The sequence below is a fragment of the Balaenoptera ricei genome, chromosome 20 (genome assembly GCF_028023285.1).
Source record: "Balaenoptera ricei isolate mBalRic1 chromosome 20, mBalRic1.hap2, whole genome shotgun sequence".
Lineage (NCBI taxonomy): Eukaryota > Metazoa > Chordata > Mammalia > Artiodactyla > Balaenopteridae > Balaenoptera > Balaenoptera ricei.
Genome location: NC_082658.1, coordinates 35,712,574 through 35,732,097, shown reverse-complemented (window position 1 = coordinate 35,732,097; position 19,524 = coordinate 35,712,574). Strand labels below are relative to the sequence as shown.

The following is a 19,524-nucleotide window of genomic DNA, read 5'->3' as shown; positions in this document are numbered from 1 at the left end:
TTCTGCAAAGGAAAGGAGACTGCCACTTCTTCTGCAAAGGAAAGGAGACTGTCACTTCTATGTCCTCACAGCGATTACTCCTGATTCTTTGGGATGTGGCAAAGGTAAGGGAAGATGGCTTTGGGAATAATACATACGACAATAGGGCCCCTGACAAGATTTCAACAGAATGTTGCTACAGATAGTGACAAAAGGTAAGATGCAGGGCACAGGTAAGGCTGGATGGTAGGGGCCACTGTTATAAGACCTTGTTGTATATTTTGGCTTTTGCTAATAAAAAGCTAAGATTTTTTAAGACACCATTTTTGGAAAAGAAAAAATTAAAAACAGGAAATGATATTGGCTTGGGCTGTGGGATTCTTCCAAAGAAATGAGAGAAAGGACTTGCTTTACAGATTTAGAAAATGGTAAGGATTGGGGGCAAGAGGCAGGATATGTCATCCTTTAGTCAGTGTTGAACATTGCCCAAGACTTTCTCCAAACATTGTTCTATTTACTCCTTCTCTACAGGGTGAGACTATCCATCTCCGTTTTTAAAAGGGAAAAAATTGATGGCTTCCCTAGATAACCCAGTTAGAAGCAGGGCCAGGATTCAATATATGATGTTTGACTCAAAGCCTATGTGCTTTTTCACTCTCCCAGGGAACTGGTGAGCCTTCCAGCCAGTAAGTAGGACCTTACAAAGCAGACGGAATGGTCGCCATGATTCCAGGTCCTAGGCAGTCCCTAGTGATCTGAGTACCACTGCAGTTCTCTCTCCTTACAGAAAAATAAATAAATAAATAACCGTAAAAAAACTGCCTTCCCCAGGCTTGGACATATCTGATTGTATCCTGAGCCAGTTTGGCCTGTCTAACTCCTCCATAAGCAGATACAGGGTCCACAGGCACCATTGTTCCTACAAGGAGCAGGCTATTGTCTGGAGGTTCCAGAGAGTGATCCTGGTAGAGTCTTGGGGCAAAGCAAGGAGGGGCTGGCATTCCTCCTAAAGATTCTTTGTCTTTTGTCCCAGCCTCTATTCTGGGTACTAACCATAGTCACTCAACAGAGTTGCTTCATAAAAGAGCATCATGAGGCCTAAGACAGTGCGTCTCTTCAGGCTGACAGCCTCACAGGCTAAGTCAACATTGGTCAAACACACTTCCCCTCCTGCCTCCTGGGATCTCACCTTGGCAGCCCACTTAAAGAGTCAGTTCAGAACTGGGCAATCCAGGTTATCAAGGTAATATGTGAAAACTAGAGAGGGAAAAGAAGGACAATTCAGAAGGAGGAAGAATATTAGAAAGATACAGATACAAACCCTGCAAACCTTCCGTCTTTATATCCAGGCCCAGAAAGTAAGGAGGGAGGTAACATGGAATTCAAGTGGACTCACCCCTCTGCCTTGCCTTACAGGAGACTTACATATAAACATTTTGGAAAACAGCCAAGGCACATTCTACTGCTATTTATTAAATGCCTGACAAGTACTAGACACTTGGATATATCTCTCATTTAATTATTTCTCTCATTAATCATCTCAATCCTACTGAGTTGATAAAATTGAACCCCAGTTTATAAATGATAAAATGGAGACTCAGAAGAGTGGGGTGACATGCCCAAGGTGGCAGATCTAACACACGTCACAACTAAGTTCAGATTTTGCTGCAGCCTCAAGGCCACACTGATTCCAGTCCAGCAGGTGGCCGCTGGACCCCTCCCAGGCTCTCTCCTGAGGCTGGAACTCAAGGCAGGCAGGTCCTGAGTCCCTGGGTTTTTGCTGAGCAGGAGCTGCCTCCTCAGAGATGGTCCCACCAGCCCTCCTGCCCCGCCTTGGCCAATGTGTGCATGGACAGGACCAGCCTGAAATGAGTTTCTAAACCTTCTGGTTCACTTGGATGTTCTGATTTCATCTGAACAATGCAAGAGTCGGTAAAGAATGAATTGATCAGATTTAAACATCCACCTTGCATTGTAGCCAAGCTTCTGGGGTGAATTGAGTCTCCCTTGATTTTTGCACTCATGCCCAGTACCTGACCTCAGGGAATAAAGCATCCTGCATTTTATGTGCCTTGCAGTCAGCCTGGCCTTCACATGGGTGGCCCTGGCTGGTGCGCCAACACTTGCCCTCTTTTTACCCTTGCTTCCCCTCTTGCCATCACTCTGGATCGCCAGCCTCTGCTTGAACTGCCTCACCTGGATCATGCCCAACTCCTCTGGAAACTGTGGCATGGAGGTGCTCTGGGCCAGGATCACATGGATCTTCTACCCTTAAAGTCCAGCTCTTGCCACTGATGCACACAGACGTAGTACACTGCCAGTCAAGGCATGACATTGAGGCCCATCTCAGATGGGCAGAAGGAAAGCCCGCAAGCCAGAAGAAAAGGGAAATGATTCTGTTCCTCCACTTGGCATTTGCTCCCTTGTACTGTTACTTCACTTCCTGCCCTGTCTGCCTACTTGCTCTGCAAAACCGTGGCTCCTCCCACCTGGTGTTCTCATTTGAGAGCATGTGTTACCCACCTGTGAATGGTTCCTTGCTGCTTTAATTATGTGCGGAACCCACATCTCCTTTCTCCAAGATGGTAATGAGATTTCAGAGGATTGGTAACTTATCAGCTGTGTGATCCTGTGTAAGTTACTCAAGTCTTCTGAGACTCAGTCCTTATGCAGGGAAGGGAGGTCACACTGCCCCAATGGGGCCATTTCTCTCTGTCCTCCCCCTAAGCCCGAATCACTGACCTCTATGCACAGAGGATGGTCAGGCAAGGTTACTTACACCTGGAGATCATAGGAAGACACATGAATACCTGAATATTTAGTAGGCAGATGTCCTCGCTTGTTCTGGGTCACCAGAACAAAGAATAACAAAGAATAACAAAGCCATTTCATCTCAATAAATACTCACAGAATGACCACTATGTCTATGGTGCTATTATAGGGAAGATAATTCGATCCTGAGAAACAATAGGAGTCATCACTTATTGAGCCCTTACCATGTACATACATCATGTGCTTAACATGCAGCATCAGTATTGATCCTGAGAAAGTCCCTGTGAATCCTCCATAAGTATCTCCATCTTACAGACGACAAAATTGAGGCTCAGAGCAGTAAAGAAACTTGCCAAAGATCCCATAGCCCAGCTGAAGTGATGTAACCTGAATTTGATCTCAGATCAGGCTCCAAAACCTGGTGAGACTTTCACGGCTATACAGGGTTCAACTCTTTAATGTGTTCATTAAACTTTTCAATGGCAGAATTTTAGATTTCACAATAGAAGGAATTAAAGCCTAAAATAATCCAAAAACTCACTCTACGTTTAACACAGTTACACTTACTACAATAGCCGCGAACACAGCCCCAGGCCAGCTCGGAGTCTCTACAGCACCCACGGTGGGCTGCCCCTCCCCCAGGAACTGCAGATAGTCTATTGTATATATATGTGACATATGTGCATATACAAAGACTAAGAAACTCATTATGAGATTGTGTGCCATTGGAAAGCCAATGAAATAGACTTCAAGCAGCCCCAAGTGTCCACTGAGAACATCCCCCAGGAGTGTCCCTGTGACATCAGAGACTGGGGTTGCCCTGGTCCGGATCACCTTCTCTGGTCACAGCTGGACCTGGGCCCAGGCCTGCCTCTGCTGTCCACTAGTGGTGAGAAACTGATGAGAACCTGAGCAGGGCTCTGAACTTCCCTTTGCCTCAGTTTCCTTCCTTGACAAGTGGGGATGATGGTTCCTACCCTGCATAGTTGTTGGAAGGAGGAGAGAAAACCACATAAAGTCTACCACAATCTTGAATTAACTACCACCTGTATCTAGCAGTCTGTGGGAACTTGGCCAAAAATAATCCCTTATGGAGTCTGTAATCTAGCTGGGCCAGGGTAGACACATACACACAAAACACACAGAAACAATACACACAAAGCACCCCCATGCCCCCTCTCTTTCTAAAGAACAATTATTTAGGAACATACAGACTTACAGAACGTTAGAGCTAGAAAAGATTCCAGTGATCATCCAGTTCAGTGGTTTCCAAGACTTTTTTTTTAAATTCCACAGACCCTTTGTTAAAAGGATCCTTTATGGAAATTCAGTGTGTAGAACACTCAGCTGCTATGATTGAAGAGAACAGTGGAGTGGACATCTCACCTGTCCCTTCCTATATTCTACCCCATCTGCTCACCCAGCAAATGTCCATCAAACCCCCCAAGGCTGGCTCTAAGGGGCTTCATAGAGCCTTGGAGTGTCAGCTAAAACTCCCCACATCCATTCAACTGCTTCATATCGTAATCGAGGAAACTGAGGGGAAGAAACATACACACGGTGTCCAGATCCAATATTTGAGGAGGAGGGAAGGTGGAGGGAGCTGGAAATATGGGGCCTGAGTCCCAGCCCCCAGTCTGCTGCTAACCACCTGAGTGTGTGCTTCTGTCACGTTGCCCCTCTGGGTCCCTACTTCCTCCACTATAGATTGAGAGAGTGGATTGAATACTCTTTATGAAAAGTTGTTTTCAGGTCCCCAATTCTGTGTCCCAACAATTTCAATCCCTAGAAAACTTCTCAGGAAGGTATTATCTGCCTTCCCATGACCACAATTACAGATGCTGCATGTGGCCAGGCCTGGAAATCACACTCTGAGGTCTCTGAAAGCCATACAAGAAGCAACAGCTGTTAGCAGATGCCTCTGCAAGAGTCAAAGACGATATTGTCCACACTTGCTGGACATACCACCATTGGGTGATGGCCACAGGGCACAGAAACACTTTGAAAGCTGAGTAATGGTGCCTCTCTGTAAAGGATACATCTCTGTTGAACTTGGGAGGAGGGCTCTCCACTTCCCAGTAGACCACTGTCTCTCCGCTGCATTTTCTTTCATAAAGTTCTAAGGAGAACAAAAGAAGTTACTGCATCAGGAAACCTATTTGGCTTCAATTAACAAGAAGCTTTGATATGATGATCTCATAGGGAATGATAAACCACTGACTTATAAGGCACAGAATTCTAGAAAAAGACAGATTCATTACCACTGAAAACTTGTTGCCCAGGGACAGTGTCTAGCAGATATAAAAACACAGTAAAAATAAAAGAACCCAACAAAAGTTGTTCATCATATAGCATAAACAACACTCAAAAAAATGCAGTGAAATAAAATTACACATTAAAAAATTAATTTTCAGGTTTAAAAATCAGAGAAACCACCAGATGTCACTAGAGTACCAATAGTTTTACTGTTGTGTCCTTATGCCCCTCTTTAGACTTCTCTATATATTACAGGTGTCCTGAGACTGAGCCACCCAGCCTAGTGCATTCAGTTGGGAAACAAAAGTTCCAGAGAAGGCAGTGTCCTTCCTAAACAGCTAGAAAGTGGCTTAACCGTGCTAACCCTAAGTTTCTTGCCTTTCTCCCATGTTACATTATATCACAGCTATAGGGACCAAATCTCCGTAATATCCACCATCCTACTGAATGCAAATAGCATCAGCTCTCAAAGGGAGATAGCAAAGAAATTCTAAGTGAACAGCCTCTGCCCCCCAAGCTGTGTGGGAAGCTTCTAACTAACTATTTAGGGAAGGAGCCAAGCTAAGGCTGCTGAAGGAACCAAAAGAGTCCCTTGAGGAGATGCTGACTGTGGAAATGTGTTAATTAATTTAGCTTTAGAAAAAAAAATCTATTAGAGGCAGACCATGGGGTAAAGAGCTTGCCAGCCCATTGGTACAAGAGGCTGAAGATGCCCTTGAAAGGAAGGGGAGGAGTGGACATCTGTTGCTTTTTCCTGCTCAGCTTTGACTCTCCCCTTCTTGGACCAGCATCTCATTCTTCAAGGCATCACCCTTCACCTCCTTCTCCACAATGTGGTTTATGCAGGACTGACTCAGCATTAATTTCAGGGCTGGGAAATTGAGCCAGACATGGCCACAGTGATTAGTTTAGGGAAGGCACATGTAGACACTCTTGGCTTGCCACTCTAGTAAGTTTAGCCCAAAAAGTGGTTTAGTAAAGGCTCTCAGGTAGCTTGCAGAATATCTAGGAGGACCAGAGTTAGGTTAGAACGTCAGGATTAGAACCTTTGGCTTCCAGAGAAGCCAAACTACTGCTGTCTCTGGACCATACTCCATAGTGTGGACTGCTGATGCCAAGTACCACACATCAGAGGCTCTGCCAATGTCTGTAGCACACCACAACTGAACCTGGCTACTAGGGAGATGGACAGAGAATGTCTGGCTTCTCCCTTGAATAGGTGGCATCACAATTCCCTCTAGATACGAAGGGTATTTGAAAACACTAAGTGACCCAAAACCATGATAAACGTCCCCAGGAAGTAAATATATGATCCATGTTGAGCCTACGAAAGCCAACCTTGGGACTCTGGCTGCATAAGTGGAAAGTTCCTATTCCTCTGGGGTTATGTACATGGTTAGAATGTAAGCCTGCATCCTCTGATGGCACCTCTGCCATGACACAAGAATCTGCCTGAGAATGAGGTCAACACAGAAGAAAACAGAGTCAAGCTGGAAATGAAGTATTGGATGCAGCTGTCCTGGAAGCCAGACACCCATGGATTTTCGATGTCATGAACCAAAAACACTTTTTCCTTTTCTTACACTGGCATTTGTTAGTGCTGCGTTACTTGCAACCAAGAGTCCCGACCATAGCAAGGGTCTGTCAGGGTTTCTGTACCCCTGGGCTAGTTGCTGCGTACGTATTCCACTCTGACTGGGATGGCAGAGGCCACTCCCCACTCTAAGTGGCAGGAAGATCCCCTATCTAATGCCTCTCATAACTCTCCATCACTTCTAGGGAAAATCTAAGAAGTGTAGCTGGGGGGCTAGCCTAGGTCCTTGGGGCTCTGGACCCTCCTCCCACTCTAGTTCCAGATTCTGCTACCCCAGTAACTCAACAGCACCAAACTGATCACAGTTTTTTAATGTTTCATGTTGTTTCATGCCTTCCTCACTTTAGTCATACTGTTCCCTGGGTCTGGAATGTCCTTATACCACTCACCCCCTCACCCTCTCACCTTCCCACATGTGTCAAGTCTCTAAAATTTTGATTCAACTTCTAAAAAAAGTTTGTACACCACGTCCTCCAAGAAGACTTCCATGGCCACCCAGGTGCATGAGATGACAATGAACTTACAGTAAGAGCAAAGTAGCCCTCAGAGCAAACTGGAGAGTAAATCTAAGAGTATGCAAGGAGCAAGTCACATTTCAGCCCAGCACTCCAGATATTTAAGCCAAAATTTAAAGTGAAATGTAACACTGTAGAAATTAAACCTATTGCTTTCTATTGGTTAGAGTAAATACTAATAGATTCTACTCTATAACTGATTTTTAAAATTGTAGGTTTCACTCACCTTTAACAAATTCGTCCCACTCTTTTCTATAGTTGAAGTCCATATAGACATCTGCAAGTAGATCCGGTGGGAAATCATCCAGAACACCAAAGGCCTTATAATGTCCAGTTGGCTGTAAAACCAGAGCAGGCAGAAACAATCTATTGATTCCCAAGTTGAGATTACACAGCATATGAAGAAACAGCTGTTCATGCAACACCGCTATTGAGCACCTCCTCTGTGGTTTTGGTGACACACTGGTGAAAAAACAGATGAGACTACTGCTCTCATGGGTCTTATATTTGACCTTAGGCTTTGGTGGTGGTGACAGCTTTAAATACTATCCAGGTAATTTAAGTAGGATAAAACAGGGTTATGTGATAAATGGTGCCTGGGTTTGGAAGGCAGGGGTTCAATACTGTCAGGTGATCAGGAATGGCCTCTAGGAAGGATAATATGTATCAGAACAGTTTGGCCTAAATATTAGAAGGATCCAGACATGGGAAGATGAGGAAAGCCCATTCCTTTTTGGGAGGGGGCCCTAAGGTTGATGGATGGCCTTACTCACAGAAAAGAAAGTCAGGGAGTCCAGAGAACTGTGTTGGGGGAGAGTGGTAGGAGCTGAGGTCAGAGAGGTAGTAGAGGCCATGCCCAAAGGGCTTTGTAAACTGGGATAAAGATGTAAAAATTTTATTCTAACTGCTATGGAAAACCAATGAATGACTTTAAACAGGAGAATGACTTTTTAAAAGGTAATTCTTGCTGCTTGATAGAAAATAGATCATAAGGGAGCAAGGAGATGGGTTAGAAGACCAGTGCAATGGTGCAGATAAGAGATGATGGTGATTGGACAGGGAGGTAACAACAGTGATGGGGAGAAGTCAGTGAATTAGGGAGACATTTTAGAAGTAATGTCAAAAGGAATGCTGACAGACTGGCATGGGGAGAGAGAGAGCAAAGAATTGAGGATAACTCTTGGAACCTTTCCTGAGCAACCAGGTAGATGGGAGATCCATTTGTGGGATGTGGGGTAACCAAGAGTCCTACCTCGGGCAAGTTGAGTCTCAGGTGTTTACTAAACATCCATGTGGGGGTGTCATCTAGGCAGCTAGCATTCAGGGTTCAGACTACTGTTTTAGATACACAAGGGGCGTAATGAAACCCAACACATCGTTTTACCAATTCCAAGACAGAATTTTTCACCAGCTGCTTCTTTTTTCTGTAAACAACTTGTATATAAAAGAATGAAAGGAGGAAGAAACACCAGCTTCAAATCATACTAGTCTCTTTTACTCAGAAAAAGATCATTTCTAGATTCCTAAGTACAAGAGATTTTCCCTGTTTTCATGTTAAGTCATATTCTGTGAGGGTTCTGGGCTGCAGATGGTGACACTATACACTTCGCTCTCCATACAATGGCAGCTAACAATTCCTGACCCTCACCTTGCTTAAAGGCTCTACCGTTAAGACTAAACCAACGGCTCTTAGATTAATTTCAGTGCAAGAGCAAACAAAACAAACAAAAGTGAAGCTTTTAGTTGTGCTCATACTGCCACGTGCTAACAGAATCTTATTGGCTAGACATGGGGAATCTTTCTAGAGATCCAGAGGCTTCAAGGGTCTCCCGACTCAGGTGGCATAACCCAGGGATAAGCATATCCCAGTTTAGGAATCTCAGATGTATATGAAAGTACCTGGCAGGAAACGGAAGGTAAAATTGAAACTGAATTCATAAGGATGTTTCAGCTCTAAAAGTATGTGGCTTTATACCAAGGGTTTCCAACCAGCAAATGACAAACTGGTAGGTCTGACCCCCTTTTATGCTGTACCATGGATGCCCCATAGGAAAGGCAGGACTCAAGAGAAACATCTCCCTCCCCTCCTGTCCCCTCCCCTCAAGCTCACAGATAGAAAGAGAGTGAGGGATTGTACACACCACACATCTACACCCACACACATTTTAATGTCTTAGGAGCAAGACAATTAGCTTCTGTTCAGTAGTACTGGGTCCCCATTTTCTACACGTACTGAGAAAAAGGGATAATTATGTATAAAGATAATGATATCCCTAACTTCACATGAGTTACCTCTGGTTATCTGGATGAATTAAGACAGTTGTCTGGACCTGGTTCCCTTCCCTCCTGAATGTAATTTCAGCCCTTAGTGACCTCAGTCCTGTAATATTGCAGAAAAGAAAAACAGCACTCTATCTCTTCAATTATAGTGTTTATCTGCATTTACATCACTAACTACAAGACAGCCTCGATGAATCACATCTCTCTAATCCTGTAAATGCACCTCGAGTGGGCACTGAACGTTCTTTGCTTCTCACAGAAGAGGTCATTTCAATTTCTCAGGGGCCAGGAAGCCTCCCCAATCTATGATTGTGGAAGCTGTCCAACTCCCACACTCTGTGGCAAGTAACAGGCTCAGATGGTATGAAAAGTAAGCATTTTTCACTGAGGAGAATCACTCCGAATGGCAGGTGTCAAAGATACAGGTGCCACTGGGCTGTGTGTACCAAGACTGTATGAAGAAAGACAGCTGACTAAATCTGATTTAATATTTGAGGTCTCTCGAAAATCAGATGGCAGGTTTAATCCTGAAGGACTACAGAGAGCTAGGTAAGATAATACTGATAGCTAATGCTTATGGAGTGCTTACTAAATACCAGGCCCTGGGCAGAGTGCTTTACAGGGGTCATCCCACTTAATCTACCCAATGGTAATATGAGATATGGACCATTGGTAAACTCACTTTGGGGAATGAAGGATTTGGACATTCTGGATGTTTAGATATAACACCAAACCAATACCTGCGTGAACTGGGGACTGAACTGGGCCACGTGGAGGACAGTTCTTGCTTGGCCTTCCAACCTGCCTTTAATATCAAAATCACCACCTAAGGGCAGGAGGAGAGTTCTAGCAGGCTCTCCAGTGGGAGACACAAGCTCACCACTCCCTGACACTATTTGGGGAGGCTATTTTACCCTTCATGGAAACTATGCAAATGAATATATTTTTGTAAGAAAGGGAGAATCCCTGTGAATACCAGTGTTTGAATTTTAGACTGGGACTTCTAATGCTTTTTTTTTTCTTTTCTTTCTTTCTTTTTTTTTTTTTTTTAACATCTTTATTGGAGTATAATTGCTTTAAAATGGTGTGTTAGTTTCTGCTTTATAACAAAGTGAATCAGCTATACATATACATATGTCCCCATATCTCCTCCCTCTTGCATCTCCCTCTCACCCTCCCTATCCCACCCCTCTAGGTGGTCACAAAGCACCAAGCTGATCTCCCTGTGCTATACAGTTGCTTCCCACTAGCTATCTAGTTTACATTTGGTAGTGTATATATGTCCATGCCACTCTCTCACTTTGTCGCAGCTTACCCTTCCCACTCCCTGTGTCCTCAAGTCCATTCTCTAGTAGGTCTGCATCTTTATTCCCATCTTGCCCCTAGGTTCTTCATGACTACTTTTTGTTTTTAGTTTTTTTAGATTCCATATATATGTGTTAGCACACAGTATTTGTTTTTCTCTTTCTGACTTATTTCACTCTGTATGACAGATTCTAGGTCCATCCACCTCACTACAAATAACTCAATTTTGTTTCTTTTTATGGCTGAGTAATATTCCATTGTATATATGTGCCACATCTTCTTTATCCATTCATCTGTCGATGGACAGTTAGGTTGCTTCCATGTCCTGGCTATTGTAAATAGAGCTGCAATGAACATTTTGGTACATGACTCTTTTTGAATTATGGTTTTCTCAGGGTATATGCCCAGTAGTGGGATTGCTGGGTCATATGGTAGTTCTATTTTTAGTTTTCAAGGAACCTCCATACTGTTCTCCATAGTGGCTGTATCAATTTACATTCCCACCAACAGTGCAAGAGGGTTCCCTTTTCTCCACACCCTCTTCAGCATTTATTGTTTGCAGATTTTTTGATGATGGCCATTCTGACCGGTAAGAGATGATATCTCATTGTAGTTTTGATTTGCATTTCTCTAATGATTAATGATGTTGAGCATTCTTTCATGTGTTTCTTGGCAATCTGTATATCTTCTCTGGAGAAATGTCTTTTTAGGTCTGCCCATTTTTGGATTGGGTTGTTTGTTTTTTTGTTATTGAGCTGCATGAGCTGTTTGTATATTTTGGAGATTAATCCTTTGTCAGTGGCTTCATATGCAAATATTTTCTCCCATTCTGAGGGTTGTCTTCATCTTGTTTATGGTTTCCTTTGCTGTGCAAAAGCTTTTAAGTTTCATTAGGTCCCATTTGTTTATTTTTGTTTTTATTTCCATTTCTCTAGGAGCTGGGTCAAAAAGGATCTTGCTGTGATCTATGTCATAGAGTGTTCTGCCTATGTTTTCCTCTAAGAGTTTGATAGTGTCTGGCCTTACATTTAGGTCTTTAAACCATTTTGAGTTTATTTTTGTGTATGGTGTTAGGGAGTGTTCTAATTTCATTCTTTTACATGTAGCAGTCCAGTTTTCCCAGCACCACTTATTGAAGAGGCTGTCTTTTCTCCACTGTATATTCCTGCCTCCTTTATCAAAGATAAGCTGAACATATGTGTGTGGGTTAATCTCTGGGCTTTCTATCCTGATCCATTGACCTACATTTCTGTTTCTGTGGCAGTACCACAGTATCTTCATTACTGTAGCTTTGTAGTATAGTCTGAAGTCAGGGAGCCTGATTCCTCCAGCTCCGTTTTCCTCTCTCAAGATTGCTTTGGCTATTCGGGGTCTTTTGTGTTTCCATACAAATAGTGAAATTTTTTGTTCTACTTCTGTGAAAAATGCCAGTGGTAGTTTGATAGGGATTGCATTGAATCTGTAGGCTGCTTTGGGTAGTAGAGTCATTTTCACACTGTTGATTCTTCCAATACAAGGACATGGTATATCTCTCCATCTATTTGTATCATCTTTAATTTCTTTCATGAGTGTCTTATACTTTTATGCATACAGGTCTTTTGTCTCCTAAGGTAGGTTTATTCCTGGATATTTTATTCTTTTTGTTGCAATGGTAACTGGGAGTGATTTCTTAATTTCATTTCAGATTTTTCATCATTAGTGTATAAGAATGCAAGAGATTTCTGTGCATTAATTCTGTATCCTGCTACTTTACCAAATTCATTGATTACCTCTAGTAGTTTTCTGGCAGCATCTTTAGGATTCTCTATGTATAGTTTCATGTCATCTGCAAACAGTGACAGCTTTACCTCCTCTTTTCCAATTTGGATTCCATTTATTTCTTTTTCTACTGTGATTGCTGTGGCTAAACCTCCAAAACTATGTTGAATAATAGTGGTGAGAATGGGCAACCTTGTCTTGTTCCTGATCTTAGCGGAAATGGTTTCAGTTTTTCACCATTGAGGACGAGTGCGGGTTTGTCATATACAGCCTCTATAATGTTGAGGAAAGTTCCCTCTATGCCCACTTTCTGGAGGGTTTTTACCATAAATTGGTGTTGAATATTGTCGAAAGCTTTTTTCTGCATCTATTGAGATCGTCATATGGTTTTTCTCCTTCAATTTGTTAACATGGTGTACACATTGCTTGATTTGCATATATTGAAGAATCCTTGCATTCCTGGAATAAACCCCACTTGATCATGGTGTATGGTCCTTTTAATGTGCTGTTGGATTATGTTTGCTTGTATTTTGTTGAGGATTTTTGCATCTATGTTCAGCAGTGATATTGGCCTGTAATTTTCTTTCTTTGTGACATCTTAGTCTGGTTTTGGTATCAGGTGATGGTGGCCTCATAGAATGAGTTTGGGAGTGTTCCTCCCCCTGTTATATTTTGGAAGAGTTTGAGAAGGATAGGTGTTAGCTGTTCTCTAAATATTTGATAGAATTCGCCTGTGAAGCCAGCTGGTCCTGGGCTTTTGTTTGTTGGAAGATTTTTAATCACAGTTTCAATTTCAGTGTTTGTGATTGGTCTGTTCATATGTTCTATTTCTTCCTGGTTCAGTCTCGGAAGGTTGTGCATTTCTAAGAATTTGTCCATTTTTTCCAGGTTGCCCATTTTATCGGCATATAGATGCTTGCAGTAATCTCTCATGATCCTTTGTATTTCTGCAGTGTCAGTTGTTACTTCTCCTTTTTCATTTCTAATTCTATTGATTTGAGTCTTCTCCCTTTTTTTCTTGATGAGTCTGGCTAATGGTTGATCAATTTTGTTTATCTTCTCAAAGAACCAGCTTTTAGCTTTATTGATCTTTGCTATCATTTCCTTCATTTCTTTTTCATTTATTTCTGATCTGATCTTTATGATTTCTTTCCTTCTGCTAACTTTGGGTTTTTTTTGTTCTTTCTCTAATTGCTTTAGGTGTAAGGTTAGGTTTTTTATTTGAGATGTTTCTTGTTTCCTAAGGTAAGATTGTATTGCTATAAACTTCCCTCTTAGAACTGCTTTTGCTGCATCCCACAAGTTTTGGGTCATCGTGTTTTCATTGTCATTTGTTTCTAGGTATTTTTTGATTTCCTCTTTGATTTCTGCAGTGATCTCTTGCTTATTAAGTAGTGTATTGTTTAGCCTCCATGTGTTTGTATTTTTTACAGATTTTTTCCTGTAATTGATATCTAGTCTCATAGCATTGTGGTTGGAAAAGATACTTAATACGATTTCAATTTTCTTAAATGTACCAAGGCTTGATTTGTGACCCAAGATATGATCTATCCTGGAGAATGTTCCATGAGCACTTGAGAAGAAGTTGTATTCTGTTGTTTTTGGGTGGAATGTCCTATAAATATCAATTAAGTCCATCTTGTTTAATGTATCATTTAAAGTGCTGTTTCCTTATTTATTTTCATTTTGGATGATCTGTCCATTGGCGAAAGTGGGGTGTTAAAGTCCCCTACTATGATTGTGTTACTGTCGATTTCCCCTTTTATGGCTGTTAGTACTTGCCTTATGTATTGAGGTGCTCCTATGTTGGGTGCATAAATATTTACAATTGTTATATCTTCTTCTTGGATTGATCTATTCTCATTATGTAGTGTCCTTCTTTGTCTCTTGTAATAGTCTCTGTTGTAAAGTCTATTTTTTCTGATATGAGAATTGCTGCTCCAGCTTTCTTTTGATTTCCATTTGCATGGAATATCTGTTTCCATCCCCTCACTTTCAGTCTGTATGTGTCCCTAGGTCTGAAGTGGGTGTGTTGTAGACAGCATATATATGGGTCTTGTTTTTGTATCCATTCAGCCAATCTGTCTTTTGGTTGGAACATTTAATCCATTTACATTTAAGGTAATTATCGATGTGTATGTTCCTATTACCATTTTCTTCATTGTTTGGTGTTTGTTATTGTAGGTCTTTTCCTTCTCTTGCGTTTCCTGCCTAGAGAAGCTCCTTTAGCATTTGTTGTAAAGCTGGTTTGGTGGTGCTGAATTCTCTTAGCTTTTGTTTGTCTGTAAAATTTTAATTTCTCCATCAAATCTGAATGAAATACTTGCTGCATAGAGTAATCTTGGTTGTAGATTTTTCTCCTTCCTCACTTTAAATATATCCTGCCACTCCCCTCTGGCTTGCAGAATTTCTGCTGAAAGATCAGATTTTAACCTTATGGGGATTCCCTTGTGAGTTATTTATATATTTTTCCCTTGCTGCTTTTAATATTTTTTCTTTGTATTTAATTTTTGATAGTTTGATTAATATGTGTCTTGGCGTGTTTCTCCTTGGATTTATCCTGTATGGGACTCTCTGTGCTTCCTCGACTTGATTAACTATTTCCTTTCCCATATTAGGGAAATTTTCAACTATAATCTCTTCAAATATTTTCTCAGTCCCTTTCTTTTTCTCTTCTTCTTCTGGGACCCCTATAATTTGAATGTTGGTGTGTTTAAAGTTGTCCCAGAGGTCTCTGAGACTGTCCTCAATTCATTTCATTACTTTTTCTTTATTCTGCTCTGCAGTAGTTATTTACACTATTTTATCTTCCAGGTCACTTATCCGTTCTTCTGCCTCAGTTATTCTGCTACTGATTCCTTCTAGAGAAGTTTTAATTTCATTTTTTGTGTTGTTCATCATTGTTTGCTTGCTCTTTATTTCTTCTAGGTCCTTGTTAAAAGTTTCTTGTTTTTTCTCCATTCTATTTCCAAGATTTTGGATCATCTTTACTATCATTATTCTGTATTCTTTTCCAGGTAGACTGCCTATTTCCTCTTCATTTGTTTGGTCTGGTTGGTTTTTTTACCTTGCTCCTTCATCTTCTGTGTGCTTCTCTGTCTTCTCATTTTGTTTAACTTAACTTAATTTAATCCCAAACTGTGTTTGCGGTCTCCCTTTCAGAGGCTGCAGGTTTGTAGTTCCTGTTGTTTTTGGTGTCTGCCCCCAGTGGCTAAGGTTGGTTCAGTGGGTTGTGTAGGCTTCCTCTTGGAGGGGACTAGTGCCTGTGTTCTTGTGGATAAGGCTAGATCTTGTCTTTCTGGTGGATAGGTCCATGTCTTGTGGTGTGTTTTGGGGTGTCTGTGGCCTTATTTTGATTTTAGGCACCCTCTCTGCTAACGGATGAGGTCGTGTTCCCTTCTTGCTAGTTGTTTGGCATAGGGTGTCCAGCACTGTAGCTTGCTGGTCGTTGAGTGGAGCTGGGTCTTGGCATTGAGATGGACACCTCTGGGAGATTTTCACCATTTGATATTATATGGAGCTGAACTAGTGTCCTGAACTTGGCTCTCCCACCTCAGAGGCACAGCCCTGATGCCTGGCTGGAGCCCCAAGAGCCTGTCATCCACACAGCTCAGAATAAAAGGGAGAAAAGAAAGAAAGAAGAAGATAAAATAAAATAAAGTAAAATAAAATAAAGTTATTAAAATAAAAAATAATTATTAAAAAAAAATTTTAAGTAAATACCAAAAAAAAAAAAAGAAGAGAGCAACCAAACCAAAAAACAAATCCACTAATGATGACAAGTGCTAAAACTATACTAAAAAAAAACAAAAAACAAAAACGGACAGACAGAACCCTAGGACAAATGGTAAAAGCAAAGCTCTACAGACAAAATCACACACAGAAGAATACACATACACACTCACAAAAAGAGAAAAAGGGGAAAATATATTTATATCATTGCTCCCAAAGTCCACCTCCTCAATTTGGGATGATTCGTTGTCTTTCAGGCATTCCACAGATGCAGGGTATATCAAGTTGATCGTGTAGATTTAATCCACTGCTCCTGAGGCTGCTCTGAGGAATTTCCCTTTCTCTTCTTTGTTCACAGGGCTCCTGGTGTTTAGCTTTGGATTTGGACCCGCCTCTGCATGTAGGTTGCCTGAGGGCGTCTGTTCTTCACTCAGACAGGACAGGGTTAAAGGAGCAGCTGCTTTTGGGGCTCTGGCTCACTCAGGCCGGGGGGAGGGAGGGGTATGGGGTGCGGGCCGAGCCTGTGGCGGCAGAGGCTAGCATGACATTGCACCAGCCTGAGGCGCGCCCTGTGTTTTCCCGGGGAAGTTGTCCCTGGATCACGGGACCCTAGCAGTGGCGGGCTGCAAAAGCTCCCAGGAGGGGAGGTGTGAATAGTGACCTGTGCTTGCACACAGGCTTCTTGGTGGCTGCAGCAGCAGCCTTAGCGTCTCATGCCCGTCTCTGGGGTGTGTGCTGATAGCCGCGGCTCTTGCCCATCTCTGGAGCTCCTTTAAGCAGAGTTCTTAATCCCCTCTCCTTGTGCACCAGGAAACAAAGAGCCAAGAAAACGTCACTTGCCTCTTCGGCAGCTCCAGACTTTTTCCTGGCCTCCCTCCCGGCTAGCTGTGGCACACTAGTCCCCTTCAGGCTGTGTTCACACTGCCAACACAGTCCTCTCCCTGGGATACGACTGAAGCCCAAGCCTCAGCTCCCAACCCCCACCCATCACGGCGGGTGAGCAGACAAGCCTCTCAGGCTTGTGAGTGCTGGTCAGCACCGATCCTCTGTGCAGGAATCTCTCCGCTTTGCCCTCCGCACCCTTGTTGCTGTGCTCTCCTCTGTGGTTCCGAAGCTTCCCCCCTCCACCACCCACAGTCTCTGACCGCAAAGGGCCTTCCTAGTGTGTGGAAACCTTTCCTCCTTTACAGCTCCCTCCCACTAGTGCAGGTCCTGTCCCTATTCTTTTGTCTCTGTTTTTTCTTTTTTTTTTTCCCTACCCAGGTATGTGGGGATTTTCTTGCCTTTTGGGGGGTCTGAGGTCTTCTGCCAGCATTCAGTAGGTGTTCTGTAGGAGTTGTTCCACGTGTAGATGTATTTCTGATGTATTTGTGGGGAGGAAGTTGATCTCCACGTCTTACTCTTCTGCCATCTTGAAGCTCCGCCCCTTTTAATGTGGTTTTAAGACACAAAAAATTTTACAGTTATACCTAGCTACCTTATCTTTCCTTTTAGTTTAGGAAACACACCATTCTATAGCTACCTTTGGATTTTCTGAATATACCCTAGTAAGAAGAAAACTCCAGAATATTGGTTCATGTACCCATTCAAGCAGACTTTCAGGACCTATTGTGTGCATGCATTTTGGTAAGCCCTTGTGGTGCCTGAAGAATAAGACAAAGTTCATGCCTTCCATAAGCTTTAAGACAATAAAATAGGCATTTTTTATGCTATGAAGGTCTGAGTTCCTGCTCTATACCATTTTTTTCCTCCCTGAAAAGCTTCTTTATCATTTCTTCCAGAGCAGGTCTGCTGCTGATGAATTCCCTCAGTTTTTATTTGTCTGAAAAAGTTTTTATTTCTTCTTCATTTTTGAAGAAGACATCTTTGGATATAGAATTCTAGGTCAGTGGTTTATTCTTTCAAAACATTATGTATTTCACTCCACCCTCTTTTTGCAGGGTGGTTTCTGATGCGATGTCTGCTGTAATTCTCATCTGTATTCCTCTGTAGGTAAAGTGCTCCCCCATCCTTCCTGCTACAGCTTCTTTCAAGATTTTTGTTTCTCTTTGGTTTTCTGAGTTTGAATATGATTTATTTAAGATTTTCTTGGTATTTATCTTGTATGTGTGTTCAAAGTTGGCAGATTTACTTTGAAGGGTGGTCTGGGCTAAAATGGTACACCCTTATGTGATTCAAATTAAAATATAGAGCCTCATCCGCCAGAGGGCAGAGAGCAGAAGCAAGAAGAACTACAATCCTGTAGCCTGTGGAACAAAAACCACATTCACAGAAAGATAGACAAGATGAAAAGGCAGAGGGTTATGTACCAGATGAAGGAACAAGATAAAACCCTAGAGAAGCAACTAAATGAAGTGGAGATAGGCAACCTTCCAGAAAAAGAATTCAGAATAATGAAAGTGAAGATGATCCAGGACCTCGGAGAAAGAATGGAGGCAAAGATCGAGAAGATGCAAGAAATGAGTAACAAAGACCTAGAAGAATTAAAGAACAAACAAACAGAGATGACCAATACAATAACTGAAATGAAAACTACACTAGAAGGAATCAATAGCAGAATAACTGAGGCAGAAGAATGGATAAGTGACCTGGAAGACAGAATGGTGGAATTCACTGCTGTGGAACAGATTAAAGAATAAAGAATGAAAAGAAATGAAGACAGCCTAAGAGACCTCTGGGACAACATTACACAACAACATTCGCATTATAGGGGTCTCAGAAGGAGAAGAGAGAGAGAAAGAACCACAGATAATATTTGAAGAGATTATAGTCGAAAACTTCCCTAACAGGGGAAAGTAAATAGCCACCCAAGTCCAGGAAGTGCAACAAATCCCATACAGGATAAACCCAAGGAGAAATGCTCCGAGAGACATAGTAATCAAATTGGCAAAAATTAAAGACAAACAAAAATTATTGAAAGCAGCAAGGGAAAAACGACAAATAACATACAAGGGAACTCCCATAAGGTTAACAGCTGATTTCTCAGCAGAAACTCTACAAGCCAGAAGGGAGTGGCATAATATACTTAAAGTGATGAAAGGAAACAACCTACAATCAAGATTACTCTACCCAGCAGGATCTCGTGCAGATTTGATGGAGAAATCAAAAGCTTTATGGACAAGCAAAAGCTAAGAGAACAAAGCTCTACAACAAATGCTAAAGGAACTTCTCTAAGTGGAAAACACAAGAGAAGAAAAGGACCTACAAAAACAAACCCAAAACAATTAAGAAAATGATCATAGGAACATACATATCGATAATTACCTTAAACGTGAATGGATTAAATGGTCCAACCAAAAGACACAGGCTTGCTGAATCAATACAAAAACAAGA

General features: G+C 42.0%; 1 pseudogene; it reads right to left on the bottom strand.

The window, feature by feature from the left end:
• The window catches only part of LOC132355679 (phosphatidylcholine transfer protein-like), a 119,667-nt pseudogene that overhangs the window by 88,125 nt on the left and 12,018 nt on the right, over window positions 1-19,524 (bottom strand).